Genomic DNA, 16,003 nt, shown 5'->3' with positions numbered 1-16,003 from the left:
GGAAGAGGTTCAAATCATAGAAATTTAGAGTGTCAGTCCTCTTGTACTTAAGTTGGCATTGTGCCTTTTGTATTAAATTCGTATGCAATTTCTGTGTTTCATCGTCAATAAGAAGGTCCAAGGGATATAGTAAACCTGAAGTGAAGCATCGGAATCTAAAACTGGACTCACGGGAGAAGTTCAAATCATAGAAAGTTAGAGTGTCAGTCCTCTTGTACTTAAGTTGGCATTGTGCCTTTTGTATTAAATTCGGATGCAATTTCTGTGTTTCATCGTCAATAAGAAGGTCCAAGGGATACAGTAAACCTGTAGTGAATCATCGGAATCTAAAACTGGACTCACAGGAGCGTTTCAAATCATAGAATGTAGGAGTGTCAGCGCTCTTGTACTTAAGTCGGCATTGAACCTTTTGTATTAAATTCGGATGCAAACACTGTGTTTCATCGTCAATAAGAAGGTCCAAGGGATACAGTTAACCTGAAGTGAAGGTTCGGAAACTAAAACTGGACTCACAGGATAGGTTCTAATCATAGAAAGTGAGAGTGTCAGTCCCCTTGTACTTAAGTCGGCATTGTGCCTTTTGAATTTAATTCCGATGCAATTTCAGTGTTTCATCGTCAATACGAAGGTGCGAGGTATACAGGAAACCTGAAGTGAAGCATCGGAATCTGAAACTGGACTCACAGGAAAGGTTCAAATCATTGAAAGTGAGAGTGTCAGTCCTGTTGTACTTACGTCGGCATTGTGCCTTTTGTATTAAATTCTGATGCAATTCCAATGTTTCATCGTCAATAAGAAGGTGCAAGGTATAGAGTAAACCTGGAGTGAAGCATCGGAACTTAAAACCGGACTCACAGGAGAGGTTCAAATCATAGAAAGTTAGAGTGTCAGTCCTCTTGTACTTAAGTCGGCATTGTGCTATTTGTATTAAATTCGTATTCAATTCCTCTGTTTCATAGTCAATAAGAAGGTCCAAGGGATACTGTAAACCTGAAGTGAAACATCGGAATTCAAAACTGGACTCACAGGAGAGATTCAAATCATAGAAAGTTAGAGTGTCACTCCTCTTGTACTTATGTCGGTATTGTGCCTTTTGTATTAAGTTCGGATGCAATTTCTGTGTTTTATCGTCAATAAGAAGGTCCAAGGGATACAGTAAACCTGAAGTGAAGCTTCGGAATCTTAAACTGGACTCACAGGAGAGGTTCAAATCATAGAAAATGAGAGTGCCAGTCCCCTTGTACTTAAGTCGGCATTGTGCCTTTTGAATTTAATTCCGATGCAATTTCTGTGTTTCATCGTCAATAAGAAGGTGCAAGGTATACAGTAAACCTGAAGTGAAGCATCGGAATCTGAAACTGGACTCACAGGAAAGGTTCAAATCATTGAAAGTGATAGTGTCAGTCCTCTTGTACTTATGTCGGCATTGTGCCTTTAGTATTAAATTCCGATGCAATTCCTATGTTTCGTCGTCAATAAGAAGGTGCAAGGTATACAGTAAACCTGGAGTGAAGCATCGGAACTTAAAACCGGACTCACAGGAGAGGTTCAAATCATAGAAAGTTAGAGTGTCAGTCCTCTTGTACTTAAGTCGGTATTGTGCTATTTGTATTAAATTCGTATTCAATTCCTGTGTTTCATAGTCAATAAGAAGGTCCAAGGGATACTGTAAATCTGAAGTGAAACATCGGAATCCAAAACTGGACTCACAGGAGAGATTCAAATCATAGAAAGTTAGAGTGTCACTCCTCTTGTACTTAAGTCGGTATTGTGCCTTTTGTATTAAGTTCGGATGCAATTTCTGTGTTTTATCGTCAATAAGAAGGTCCAAGGTATACAGTAAACCTGAAGTGAAGCATCGGAATCTAAAACTGGACTTGTAGGAGAGGTTCAAATCATAGAAAGTTAGAGTGTCAGTCCTCTTTTACTTAAGTCGGCATTGTGCTTTTTGTATTAAATTCGGATGAAATTTCTGTGTTTCATCGTCAATAAGGAGGTCCAAGGGATACAGTAAACCTGAACTGGATCATCAGAATCTAAAACTGGACTCACAGGAGAGGTTCAAATCATAGAAAGAGAGAGTGTCAGTCCTCTTGTACTTAAGTCGCCATTGTGCCTTTTGTATTAAATTCGGATGCAATTTCTGTGTTTCATCGTCATTAAGAAGGTCCAAGGGATACAGTAAACCTGAAGTGAAGCATCGGATTCTTACTCTGGACTCACAGCAGAGGTTCAAAACATAGAAAGTTAGTGTGTCAGTCCTCTTGTACTTAAGTCGGCATTGTACCTTTTGTATTAAATTCGGATGCAAACTCTGTGTTTCATCGTCAGTAAGAAGGTCCAAGGGATACAGTAAACCTGAAGTGAGGCATCGGATTCTTAAACTGGACTCACAGGAGAGGTTCAAATCATAGACAGTTAGTGTGTCAGTCCTCTTGTACTTAAGTCGGCATTGTGCCTTTTGAATTTAATTCCGATGCAATTTCTGTCTTTCATCGTCAATAAGAAGGTGCAGGGTATACAGTAAACCTGAAGTGAAGCATCGGAATCTAAAACTGGACTCACAGGAGAGGTTCAAATCATAGAAAGTTAGAGTGTCAGTCCTCTTGTACTTAAGTCGGCATTGTGCCTTTTGTATTAAATTCGGATGCAAACTCTGTGTTTTATCGTCAATAAGAAGGTCCAAGGGATACAGTAAACCTGAAGTGAAGCATCGGAATCTAAAACTGGACTCACAGGAGAGGTTCAAATCATAGAAAGTTATAGTGTCAGTCCTCTTGTACTTAAGTCGGCATTGTGATTTTTGAATTTAATTCCGATGCAATTTCTGTGTTTCATTGTCAATAAGTAGGTCTAAGTGATACAGTAAACCTGAAGTTAAGAATCAGAATCTAAAACTGGGCTCACAGGAGTGGTTCAAATCATAGAAAGTGAGAGTGTCAGTCCTCTTTTACTTAAGTCGGCATTGTGAGTTTCGAATTTAATTCCGATGCAATTTCATTGTTTCATCGTCAATAAGAAGGTCCAAGGGATACAGGAAACCTGAAGTGAAGCATCGGAATCTAAAACTAGACTCACAGGAGAGGTTCAAATCATAGAAAGTGAGAGTGTCAGTCCTCTTGTACTTAAGTCGGTATTGTGCCATCTGTATTACATTCGGATGCAATTTCTGTGTTTCATCATCAATAAGAAAGTCCAAGGGATACAGTAAACCTGAAGTGAAGCATCGGTATCTAAAACTGGACTCACAGGATAGGTTCAAATCATAGAAAGTTAGAGTGTCACTCCTCTTGTACTTAAGTCGGTATTGTGCCATTTGTATTACATTCGGATGCAATTTCTGTGTTTCATCGTCAATAAGAAAGTCCAAGGGATACAGTAAACCCGAAGTGAAGCATCGGAATCTAAAACTGGACTCACAGGATAGGTTCAAATCATAGAAAGTTAGAATGTCAGTCCTCTTGAACTTAAGTTGGCATTGTGCCTTTTGTATTAAATTCGGATGCAATTTCTGTGTTTCATCGTCAATAAGAAGGTGCAAGGTATACAGTAAACCTAAAGTGAAGCACAGGAATCTAAAACTGGACTCACAGGAGAGGTTCAAATCATAGAAAGTGAGAGTGTCAGTCCTCATGTACTTAAGTCAGCATTGTGGCATTTATATTAAATTCGGATGCAATTTCTGTGTTTCATCGTCAATAAGAAGGTCCAAGGGATACAGTAAACCTGAAGTGATGCATCGGAATCTAACACTGGACTCACAGAAGAGTTTCAAATCATAGAAAGTGAGAGTGTCAGTCCTCTTGTACTTAAGTCGCCATTGTGATTTTTGTATTAAATTCGGATGCAATTTGTGTGTTTCATCGTCAATAAGAAGGTCCAAGGGATACAGTAAACCTGAAGTGAAGCATCGGAATCTAAAACTGGACTCACAGGAGAGTTTCAAATCATAGAATGTTGGAGTGTCAGCCCTCTTGTACTTACGTCGGCATTGAACCTTTTGTATTAAATTCGGATGCAAACACTGTGTTTCATCGTCAATAAGAAGGTCCAAGGGATACAGTAAACCTGAAGTGAAGCTTCGGAATCTTAAACTGGACTCACAGGAGAGGTTCAAATCATAGAAAATGAGAGTGCCAGTCCCCTTGTACTTAAGTCGGCATTGTGCCTTTTGAATTTAATTCCGATGCAATTTCTGTGTTTCATCGTCAATAAAAAGGTGCAAGGTATACAGTAAACCTGAAGTGAAGCATCGGAATCTGAAACTGGACTCACAGGAAAGGTTCAAATCATTGAAGGTGAGAGTGTCAGTCCTCTTGTACTTATGTCGGCATTGTGCCTTTTGTATTAAATTCCGATGCAATTCCTATGTTTCGTCGTCAATAAGAAGGTGCAAGGTATACAGTAAACCTGGAGTGAAGCATCGGAATTTAAAACCGGACTCACAGGAGAGGTTCAAATCATAGAAAGAGAGAGTGTCAGTCCTCTTCTACTTAAGTCGGCATTGTGCTATTTGTATTAAAATCGGATGCAATTCCTGTGTTTCATAGTCAATAAGAAGGTCCAAGGGATACAGTAAACCTGAAGTGAAACATCGGAATCTAAAACTGGACTCACAGGAGAGATTCAAATCATAGAAAGTTAGAGTGTCACTCCTCTTGTACTTAAGTCGGTATTGTGCCTTTTGTATTAAATTCGGATGCAATTTCTGTGTTTTGTCGTCAATAAGAAGATCCAAGGTATACAGTAAACCTGAAGTGAAGCATCGGAATCTATAACTGGACTTGCAGGAGAGGTTCAAATCATAGAAAGTTAGAAAGTCAGTCCTCTTTTACTTAAGTCGGCATTGTGCTTTTTGTATTACATTCGGATGAAATTTCTGTGTTTCATCGTCTATAAGAAGGTCCAAGGGATACAGTAAACCTGAAGTGAAGCATCAGAATCTAATACTGGACTCACAGGAGAGGTTCAAATCATAGAAAGTTAGTGTGTCAGTCCTCTTGTACTTAAGTCGGCATTGTACCTTTTGTATTAAATTTGGATGCAAACTCTGTGTTTCATTGTCAATAAGAAGATCCAAGGGATACAGTAAACCTGAAGTGAAGCATCAGAATCTAAAACTGGACTCACAGGAGAGGTTCAAATCACAGAAAGTGAGAGTGTCAGTCCTCTTGTACTTATGTCGCCATTGTGATTTTTGTATTAAATTCGGATGCAATTTCTGTGTTTCATCGTCAATGAGAAGGTCCAAGGGATACAGTAAAACTGAAGTGAAGCTTCGGAATCTAAAACTGGACTAACAGGAGAGGTTCAAATCATAGAAAGTGAGAGTGTCAGTCCTCTTGTACTTAAGTCGGCATTGTGGCTTTTGAATTTAATTCCGATGCAATTTCTGTGTTTCATCGTCAATAAGAAGGTGCAAAGTATACAGTAAACCTGAAGTGAAGCATCGGAATCTGAAACTTGATTCACAGTAAAGGTTCAAATCATTGAAAGTGAGAGTGTCAGTCCTCTTGTACTTAAGTCGCCATTGTGCCTTTTGTATTAAATTCGGATCCAATTTCTGTGTTTCATCGTCAATAAGAAGGTCCAAGGGATACAGTAAACCTGAAGTGAAGCATCGGAATCTTAAACTGGACGCAAAGGAGAGGTTCAAATCATTGATAGTGAGAGTGTCAGTCCTCTTGTACTTAAGTCGGTATTGTGCCGTTTGTATTAGATTCGGGTGCATTTTCTGTGTTTCATCGTCAATAAGAAGGTCCAAGGGATACAGTAAACCTGAAGTGAAGCATCAGAATCTAAAACTGGACTCACAGGAAAGGTTCAAATCGTAGAAAGTGACAGTGTCCGTCCTCTTGTACTTATGTCGGCAATGTGGCATTTGTATTAAATTCGGATGCAATTTCTGTGTTTCATCGTCAATAAGAAGGTCCAATGGATATAGTAAACCTGAAGTGAAGCATCGGGATCTAAAACTGGACTCACGGGAGAGGTTCAAATCATAGAAAGTTAGAGTGTCAGTCCTCTTGTACTTAAGTCGGCATTGTGCCTTTTGTAGTAAATTCGGATGCAATTTCTGTGTTTCATCGTCGATAAGAAGGTCCAAGGGATACAGTAAACCTGAAGTGAAGCATCAGAATCTAAAACTAGACTCACAGGAAAGGTTCAAATCATAGAAAGTTAGAGTGTTTGTCCTCTTTTACTTAAGTCGGCATTGTGCCTTTTGTATTAAATTCCGATGCAATTTCTATGTTTCATCGTCAATAAGAAGGTGCAAGGTATACAGTAAACCTGGAGTGAAGCATCGGAATGTAAAACCGGACTCACAGGGGAGCTTCAAATCATAGAAAGAGAGAGTGTCAGTCCTCTTGTACTTAAGTCGGCATTGTGCTATTTGTATTAAATTCGGATGCAATTCCTGTGTTTCATAGTCAATAAGAAGGTCCAGGGAATACAGTAAACCTGAAGTGAAACATCGGAATCTAAAACTGGACTCACAGGAGAGATTCAAATCATAGAAAGTTAGAGTGTCACACCTCTTGTACTTATGTCGGTATTGTGCCTTTTGTATTAAATTCGGATGCAATTTCTGTGTTTTATCGTCAATAAGAAGGTCCAAGGTATACAGTAAACCTGAAGTGAAGCATCGGAATCTAAAACTGGACTTGTAGGAGAGGTTCAAATCATAGAAAGTTAGAGTGTCAGTCCTCTTGTACTTAAGTCGTCATTGTGATTTTTGTATTAAATTCGGAAGCAATTTCTGTGTTTCATCGTCAATAAGAAGGTCCAAGGGATACAGTAAACCTGAAGTGAGGCATCGGATTCTTAAACAGGACTCACAGGAGAGGTTAAAATCTTAGAAAGTTAGTGTGTCAGTCCTCTTGTACTAAGTCGGCATTGTACCTTTTGTATTAAGTTCGGATGCAAACTCTGTGTTTCATCGCCAATAAGAAGGTCCAAGGGAAGCAGTAAACCTAAAGTGAAGCATCGGAATCTAAAACTGGATTCACAGGAGAGGTTCGAATCATAGAAAGTGAGAGTGTCTGTCCTCTTGTACTTAAGTCGGCATTGTGCCTTTTGAATTTAATTCCGATGCAATTTCTGTCTTTCATCGTCGATAAGAAGGTGCAGGGAATGCAGTAAACCTGAAGTGAAGCATCGGAATCTAAAACTGGACTCACAGGAGAGGTTCAAATCATAGAAAGTTAGAGTGTCAGTCCTCTTGTGGTTAAGTCGGCATTGTGCCTTTTGTATTAAATTCGGATGCAAACTCTGTGTTTCATCGTCAATAAGAAGGTCCAAGGGATACAGTAAACCTGAAGTGAAGCATCTGAATCTAAAACTGGACTCACAGGAGAGGTTCAAATCATAGAAAGTTATAGTGTCAGTCCTCTTGTACTTAAGTCGGCATTGTGATTTTTGAATTTAATTCCGATGCAATTTCTGTGTTTCATTGTCAATAAGTAGGTCTAAGTGATACTGTAAACCTGAAGTTAAGCATCGGAATCTAAAACTGGGCTCACAGGAGTGGTTCAAATCATAGAAAGTGAGAGTGTCAGTCCTCTTTTGCTTAAGTCGGCATTGTGAGTTTAGAATTTCATTCCGATGCAATTGCATTGTTTCATCGTCAATAAGAAGGTCCAAGGGATACAGCAAACCTTAAGTGAAGCATCGGAATCTAAAACTGGACTCACAGGAGAGGTTCAAATCATAGAAAGTGCGAGTGTCAGTCCTCTTTTACTTAAGTCGGCATTGGGAGTTTCGAAATTAATTCCGATGCAATTTCTGTGTTTCATCGTCAATAAGAAGGTCCAAGGGATACAGTAAACCTGAAGTGAAGCATCGGAATCTGAAACTGGACTCCCAGGAGAGGTTCAAATCATAGAAAGTGAGAGTGTCAATCCTCTTGTACTTAAGTCGGCATTGTGCCTTTTGAATTTAATTCCGATGCAATTTCTGTGTTTCATCGTCAATAACATGGTGCAAGGTATACAGTAAACCTGAAGTGAAGCATCGGAATCTGAAACTGGACTCACAGGAGAGGATCAAATCATTGAAAGTGAGAGTGTCAGTCCTCTTGTACTTAAGTCGCCATTGTGCCTTTTGTATTAAATTCGGATCCAATTTCTGTGTCTCATCGTCAATAAGAAGGTCCAAGGGATACAGTAAACCTGAAGTGAAGCATCGGAATCTAAAACTGGACTCACAGGAGGGGTTCAAATCACAGAAAGTTAGAGTGTCATTACTCTTGTAGTTAAGTCGGCATTGTGCCTTTTGTATTAAATTCGGATGCATTTTCTGTGTTTCATGGTCAATAAGAAGGGCCAAAGGGTACAGCAAACCTGAAGTGAATCATCGGAATCTAAAACTGGACTCACGGGAGAGGTTCAAATCATAGAAAGTTAGAGTGTCAGTCCTCTTGTACTGAAGTCGGCATTGTGCCTTTTGTATTAAATTCGGATGCAATTACTGTGTTTCATCGTCGATAAGAAGGTCCAAGGGATACAGTAAACCTGAAGTGAAGCATCAGAATCTAAAACTAGACTCACAGGAGAGGTTCAAATCATAGAAAGTTAGAGTGTTTGTCCTCTTTTACTTAAGTCGGCATTGTGCCTTTTGTATTAAATTCCGATGCAATTTCTAAGTTTCATCGTCAATAAGAAGGTGCAAGGTATACCGTAAACCGGGAGTGAAGCATCGGAACTTAAAACCGGACTCACAGGGGAGGTTCAAATCATAGAAAGAGAGAGTGTCAGTCCTCTTGTACTTAAGTCGGCATTGTGCTATTTGTATTAAATTCGGATGCAATTCCTGTGTATCCTAGTCAATAAGAAGGTCCAAGGGATACAGTAAACGTGAAGTGAAACATCGGAATCTAAAACTGGACTCACAGGAGAGATTCAAATCATAGAAAGTTAGAGTGTCACTCCTCTTGTACTTATGTCGGTATTGTGCCTTTTGTATTAAATTCGGATGCAATTTCTGTGTTTTATCGTCAATAAGAAGGTCCAAGGTATACAGTAAACCTGAAGTGAAGCATCGGAATCTAAAACTGGACTTGTAGGAGAGGTTCAAATCATAGAAAGTTAGAGTGTCAGTCCTCTTTTACTTAAGTCGGCATTGTGACTATTGTATTAAATTCGGATGAAATTTCTGTGTTTCATCGTCAATAAGAAGGTCCAAGGGATACAGTAAACCTGAAGTGAAGCATCAGAATCTAAAACTGGACTCACACTAGAGGTTCAAATCATAGAAAGAGAGAGTGTCAGTCCTCTTGTACTTGAGTCGCCATTGTGCCTTTTGTATTAAATTCGGATGCAATTTCTGTGTTTCATCGTCATTAAGAAGGTCCAAGGGATACAGTAAACCTGAAGTGAAGCATCGGATTCTTAAACTGGACTCACAGAAGAGTTTCAAATCATCGAAAGTTAGTGTGTCAGTCCTCTTTTACTTAAGTCGGCATTGTACCTTTTGTATTAAATTCGGATGCAAACTCTGTGTTTCATCGTCAATAAGAAGGTCCAAGGGATACATTAAACCTGAAGTGAAGCATCGGAATCTAAAACTGGACTTGCAGGAGAGGTTCAAATCATAGAAAGTTAGAAAGTCAGTCCTCTTTTACTTAAGTCGGCATTGTGCCTTTTGTATTAAATGCGGATGAAATTTCTGTGTTTCATCGCCTATAAGAAGGTCCAAGGGATACAGTAAACCTGAAGTGAAGCATCAGAATCTAATACTGGACTCACAGGAGAGGTTCAAATCATAGAAAGTTAGTGTGTCAGTCCTCTTGTACTTAAGTCGGCATTGTACCTTTTGTATTAAATTCGGATGCAAACTCTGTGTTTCATCGTCAATAAGAAGGTCCAAGGGATACAGTAAACTGAAGTGAAGCATCAGAATCTAAAACTGGACTCACAGGAGAGGTTCAAATCATAGAAAGTGAGAGTGTCAGTCCTCTTGTACTTAAGTCGCCATTGTGATTTTTGTATTAAATTCGGATGCAATTTCTGTGTTTCATCGTCAATGAGAAGGTCCAAGGGATACAGTAAACCTGAAGTGAAGCTTCGGAATCTAAAACTGGACTAACAGGAGAGGTTCAAATCATAGAAAGTGAGAGTGTCAGTCCTCTTGTACTTAAGTCGGCATTGTGGCTTTTGAATTTAATTCCGATGCAATTTCTGTGTTTCATCGTCAATAAGAAGGTGCAAAGTATACAGTAAACCTGAAGTGAAGCATCGGAATCTGAAACTAGATTCACAGGAAAGATTCAAATCATTGAAAGTGAGAGTGTCAGTCCTCTTGTACTTAAGTCGCCATTGTGCCTTTTGTATTAAATTCGGATCCAATTTCAGTGTTTCATCGTCAATAAGAAGGTCCAAGGGATACAGTAAACCTGAAGTGAAGCATCGGAATCTTAAACTGGACGCAAAGGAGGGGTTCAAATCATAGATAGTGAGAGTGTCAGTCCTCTTATACTTAAGTCGGTATTGTGCCATTTGTATTAAATTCGGGTGCATTTTCTGTGTTTCATCTTCAATAAGAATGTCCAAGGGATACAGTAAACCTGAAGTGAAGCATCAGAATCTAAAACTGGACTCACAGGAAAGGTTCAAATCGTAGAAAGTGACAGTGTCAGTCCTCTTGTACTTAAGTCGGCAATGTGGCATTTGTATTAAATTCGGATGCAATTTCTGTGTTTCATCGTCAATAAGAAGGTCCACTGGATATAGTAAACCTGAAGTGAAGCATCGGAATCAAAAACTGGACTCACGGGAGAGGTTCAAATCATAGAAAGTTAGAGTGTCAGTCCTCTTGTACATAAGTCGGCATTGTGCCTTTTGTAATAAATTCAGATGCAATTTCTGTGTTTCATCGTCGATAAGAAGGTCCAAGGGATACAGTAAACCTGAAGTGAAGCATCAGAATCTAAAACTAGACTCACAGGAGAGGTTCAAATCATAGAAAGTTAGAGAGTTTGTCCTCTTTTACTTAAGTCGGCATTGTGCCTTTTGTATTAAATTCCGATGCAATTTCTATGTTTCATCGTCAATAAGAAGGTGCAAGGTATACAGTAAACCTGGAGAGAAGCATCGGAATGTAAAACCGGACTCACAGGGGAGCTTCAAATCATAGAAAGAGAGAGTGTTAGTCCTCTTGTACTTAAGTCGGCATTGTGCCTTTTGAATTTAATTCCGATGCAATTTCTGTCTTTCATCGTCGTTAAGAAGGTGCAGGGAATATAGTAATTCTGAAGTGAAGCATCGGAATCTAAAACTGGACTCACAGGAGAGGTTCAAATCATAGAAAGTTAGAGCGTCAATCCTCTTGTAGTTAAGTCGACATTGTGCCTTTTGTATTAAATTCGGATGCAAACTCTGTGTTTCATCGTCAATAAGAAGGTCCAAGGGATACAGTAAACCTGAAGTGAAGCATCAGAATCTAAAACTGGACTCACAGGAGAGTTTCAAATCATAGAAAGTGAGAGTGTCAGTCCTCTTGTACTTAAGTCGTCATTGTGATTTTTGTATTAAATTCGGAAGCAATTTCTGTGTTTCATCGTCAATAAGAAGGTCCAAGGGATACAGTAAACCTGAAGTGAGGCATCGGATTCTTAAACTGGACTCACAGGAGAGGTTCAAATCATAGAAAGTTAGTGTGTCAGTCCTCTTGTACTTAAGTCGGCATTGTACCTTTTGTATTAAATTCGGATGCAAACTCTGTGTTTCATCGCCAATAAGAAGGTCCAAGAGATACAGTAAACCTAAAGTGAAGCATCGGAATCTAAAACTGGATTCACAGAAGAGGTTCAAATCATAGAAAGTGAGAGTGTCAGTCCTCTTGTAGTTAAGTCGACATTGTGCCTTTTGTATTAAATTCGGATGCAAACTCTGTGTTTCATCGTCAATAAGAAGGTCCGAGGGATACAGTAAACCTGAAGTGAAGCATCGGAATCTAAAACTGGACTCACAGGAGAGGTTCAAATCATAGAAAGTTATAGTGTCAGTCCTCTTGTACTTAAGTCGGCATTGTGATTTTTGAATTTAATTCCGATGCAATTTCTGTGCTTCATTGTCAATAAGTAGGTCTAAGTGATACTGTAAACCTGAAGTTAAGCATCGGAATCGAAAACTGGGCTCACAGGAGTGGTTCAAATCATAGAAAGTAAGAGTGTTAGTCCTCTTTTGCTTAAGTCGGCATTGTGAGTTTAGAATTCAATTCCGATGCAATTTCATTGATTCATCGTCAATAAGAAGGTCCAAGGGATACAGCAAACCTTAAGTGAAGCATCGGAATCTAAAACTGGACTCACAGGAGAGGTTCAAATCATAGAAAGTGCGAGTGTCAGTCCTCTTTTACTTAAGTCGGCATTGTGAGTTTCGAAATTAATTCCGATGCAATTTCTGTGTTTCATCGTCAATAAGAAGGTCCAAGGGATACAGTAAACCTGAAGTGAAGCATCGGAATCTGAAACTGGACTCCCAGGAGAGGTTAAAATCATTGAAAGTGAGAGTGTCAGTCCTCTTGTACTTAAGTCGGCATTGTGCCTTTTGTATTAAATTCGGATCCAATTTCTGTGTCTCATCGTCAATAAGAAGGTCCAAGGGATACAGTAAACCTGAAGTGAAGCATCGGAATCTAAAACTGGACTCACAGGAGGGGTTCAAATCATAGAAAGTTAGAGTGTCATTACTCTTGTACTTAAGTCGGCATTGTGCCTTTTGTATTAAATTCGGATGCAATTCCTGTGTTTCCTAGTCAATAAGAAGGTCCAAGGGATACAGTAAACCTGAAGTGAAACATCGGAATCTAAAACTGGACTCACAGGAGAGATTCAAATCATAGAAAGTTAGAGTGTCACTCCTCTTGTACTTATGTCGGTATTGTGCCTTTTGTATTAAATTCGGATGCAATTTCTGTGTTTTATCGTCAATAAGAAGGTCCAAGGTATACAGTAAACCTGAAGTGAAGCATCGGAATCTAAAACTGGACTTGTAGGAGAGGTTCAAATCATAGAAAGTTATAGTGTCAGTCCTCTTGTACTTAAGTCGGCATTGTGATTTTTGAATTTAATTCCGATGCAATTTCTGTGTTTCATTGTCAATAAGTAGGTCTAAGTGATACTGTAAACCTGAAGTTAAGCATCAGAATCTAAAACTGGGCTCACAGGAGTGGTTCAAATCATAGAAAGTGAGAGTGTCAGTCATCTTTTGCTTAAGTCGGCATTGTGAGTTTAGAATTTAATTCCGATGCAATTTCTTTGTTTCATCGTCAATAAGAAGGTCCAAGGGATACAGCAAACCTGAAGTGAAGCTTCGGAATCTAAAACTGGACTCACAGGAGAGGTTCAAATCATAGAAAGTGCGAGTGTCAGTCCTCTTATACTTAAGTCGGCATTGTGAGTTTCGAAATTAATTCCGATGCAATTTCTGTGTTTCATCGTCAATAAGAAGGTCCAAGGGATACAGTAAACCTGAAGTGAAGCATCGGAATCTAAAACTGGACTCCCAGGAGAGGTTCAAATCATAGAAAGTGAGAGTGTCAGTCCTCTTGTACTTAAGTCGGCATTGTGCCTTTTGAATTTAATTCCGATGCAAATTCTGTGTTTCATCGTCAATAACAAGGTGCAAGGTATACAGTAAACCTGAAGTGAAGCATCGGAATCTGAAACTGGACTCCCAGGAGAGGTTCAAATCATAGAAAGTTAGTGTGTCAGTCCTCTTTTACTTAAGTCGGCATTGTACCTTTTGTATTAAATTCGGATGCAAACTCTGTGTTTCATCGTCAATAAGAAGGTCCAAGGGATACAGTAAACTGAAGTGAAGCATCAGAATCTAAAACTGGACTCACAGGAGAGGTTCAAATCATAGAAAGTGAGAGTGTCAGTCCTCTTGTACTTAAGTCGCCATTGTGATTTTTGTATTAAATTCGGATGCAATTTCTGTGTTTCATCGTCAATGAGAAGGTCCAAGGGATACAGTAAACCTTAAGTGAAGCTTCGGAATCTAAAACTGGACTAACAGGAGAGGTTCAAATCATAGAAAGTGAGAGTGTCAGTCCTCTTGTACCTAAGTCGGCATTGTGGCTTTTGAATTTAATTCCGATGCAATTTCTGTGTTTCATCGTCAATAAGAAGGTGCAAAGTATACAGTAAACCTGAAGTGAAGCATCGGAATCTGAAACTAGATTCACAGGAAAGATTCAAATCATTGAAAGTGAGAGTGTCAGTCCTCTTGTACGTAAGTCGCCATTGTGCCTTTTGTATTAAATTCGGATCCAATTTCAGTGTTTCATCGTCAATAAGAAGGTCCAAGGGATACAGTAAACCTGAAGTGAAGCATCGGAATCTTAAACTGGACGCAAAGGAGGGGTTCAAATCATAGATAGTGAGAGTGTCAGTCCTCTTGTACTTAAGTCGGTATTGTGCCATTTGTATTAAATTCGGGTGCATTTTCTGTGTTTCATCTTCAATAAGAAGGTCCAAGGGATACAGTAAACCTGAAGTGAAGCATCAGAATCTAAAACTGGACTCACAGGAAAGGTTCAAATCGTAGAAAGTGACAGTGTCAGTCCTATTGTACTTAAGTCGGCAATGTGGCATTTGTATTAAATTCGGATGCAATTTCTGTGTTTCATCGTCAATAAGAAGGTCCAATGGATATAGTAAACCTGAAGTGAAGCATCGGAATCAAAAACTGGACTCACGGGAGAGGTTCAAATCATAGAAAGTTAGAGTGTCAGTCCTCTTGTACATAAGTCGGCATTGTGCCTTTTGTAATAAATTCAGATGCAATTTCTGTGTTTCATCGTCGATAAGAAGGTTCAAGGGATACAGTAAACCTGAAGTGAAGCATCAGAATCTAAAACTAGACTCACAGGAGAGGTTCAAATCATAGAAAGTTAGTGTGTTTGCCCTCTTTTACTTAAGTCGGCATTGTGCCTTTTGTATTAAATTCCGATGCAATTTCTATGTTTAATCGTCAATAAGAAGGTGCAAGGTATACAGTAAACCTGGAGAGAAGCATCGGAATGTAAAACCGGACTCACAGGGAAGCTTCAAATCATAGAAAGAGAGAGTGTTAGTCCTCTTGTACTTAAGTCGGCATTGTACCTTTTGTATTAAATTCGGATGAAATTTCTGTGTCTCATCGTCAATAAGAAGGTCCAAGGGATACAGTAAACCTGAAGTGAAGCATCGGAATCTGAAACTGGACTCCCAGGAGAGGTTAAAATCATTGAAAGTGAGAGTGTCAGTCCTCTTGTACTTAAGTCGGCATTGTGCCTTTTGTATTAAATTCGGATCCAATTTCTGTGTCTCATCGTCAATAAGAAGGTCCAAGGGATACAGTAAACCTGAAGTGAAGCATCGGAATCTAAAACTGGACTCACAGGAGGGGTTCAAATCATAGAAAGTTAGAGTGTCATTACTCTTGTACTTAAGTCGGCATTGTGCCTTTTGTATTAAATTCGGATGCAATTCCTGTGTTTCCTAGTCAATAAGAAGGTCCAAGGGATACAGTAAACCTGAAGTGAAACATCGGAAACTAAAACTGGACTCACAGGAGAGATTCAAATCATAGAAAGTTAGAGTGTCACTCCTCTTGTACTTATGTCGGTATTGTGCCATTTGTATTAAATTCGGATGCAATTTCTGTGTTTTATCATCAATAAGAAGGTCCAAGGTATACAGTAAACCTGAAGTGAAGCATCGGAATCTAAAACTGGACTTGTAGGAGAGGTTCAAATCATAGAAAGTTAGAGTGTCAGTCCTCTTTTACTTAAGTCGGCATTGTGACTTTTGTATTAAATTTGGATGAAATTTCTGTGTCTCATCGTCAATAAGAAGGTCCAAGGGATACAGTAAACCTGAAGTGAAGCATCAGAATCTAAAACTGGACTCACAGGAGAGGTTCAAATCGTAGAAAGAGAGAGTGTCAGTCCTCTTGTACTTTAGTCGCCATTGTGCCTTTTGTATTAAATTCGGATGCAATTTCTGTGTTTCATC

Source organism: Schistocerca americana, chromosome 11 (assembly GCF_021461395.2).
Source record: "Schistocerca americana isolate TAMUIC-IGC-003095 chromosome 11, iqSchAmer2.1, whole genome shotgun sequence".
NCBI classification, from domain to species: domain Eukaryota; kingdom Metazoa; phylum Arthropoda; class Insecta; order Orthoptera; family Acrididae; genus Schistocerca; species Schistocerca americana.
Note: the sequence above shows the minus strand (reverse complement) of the source record.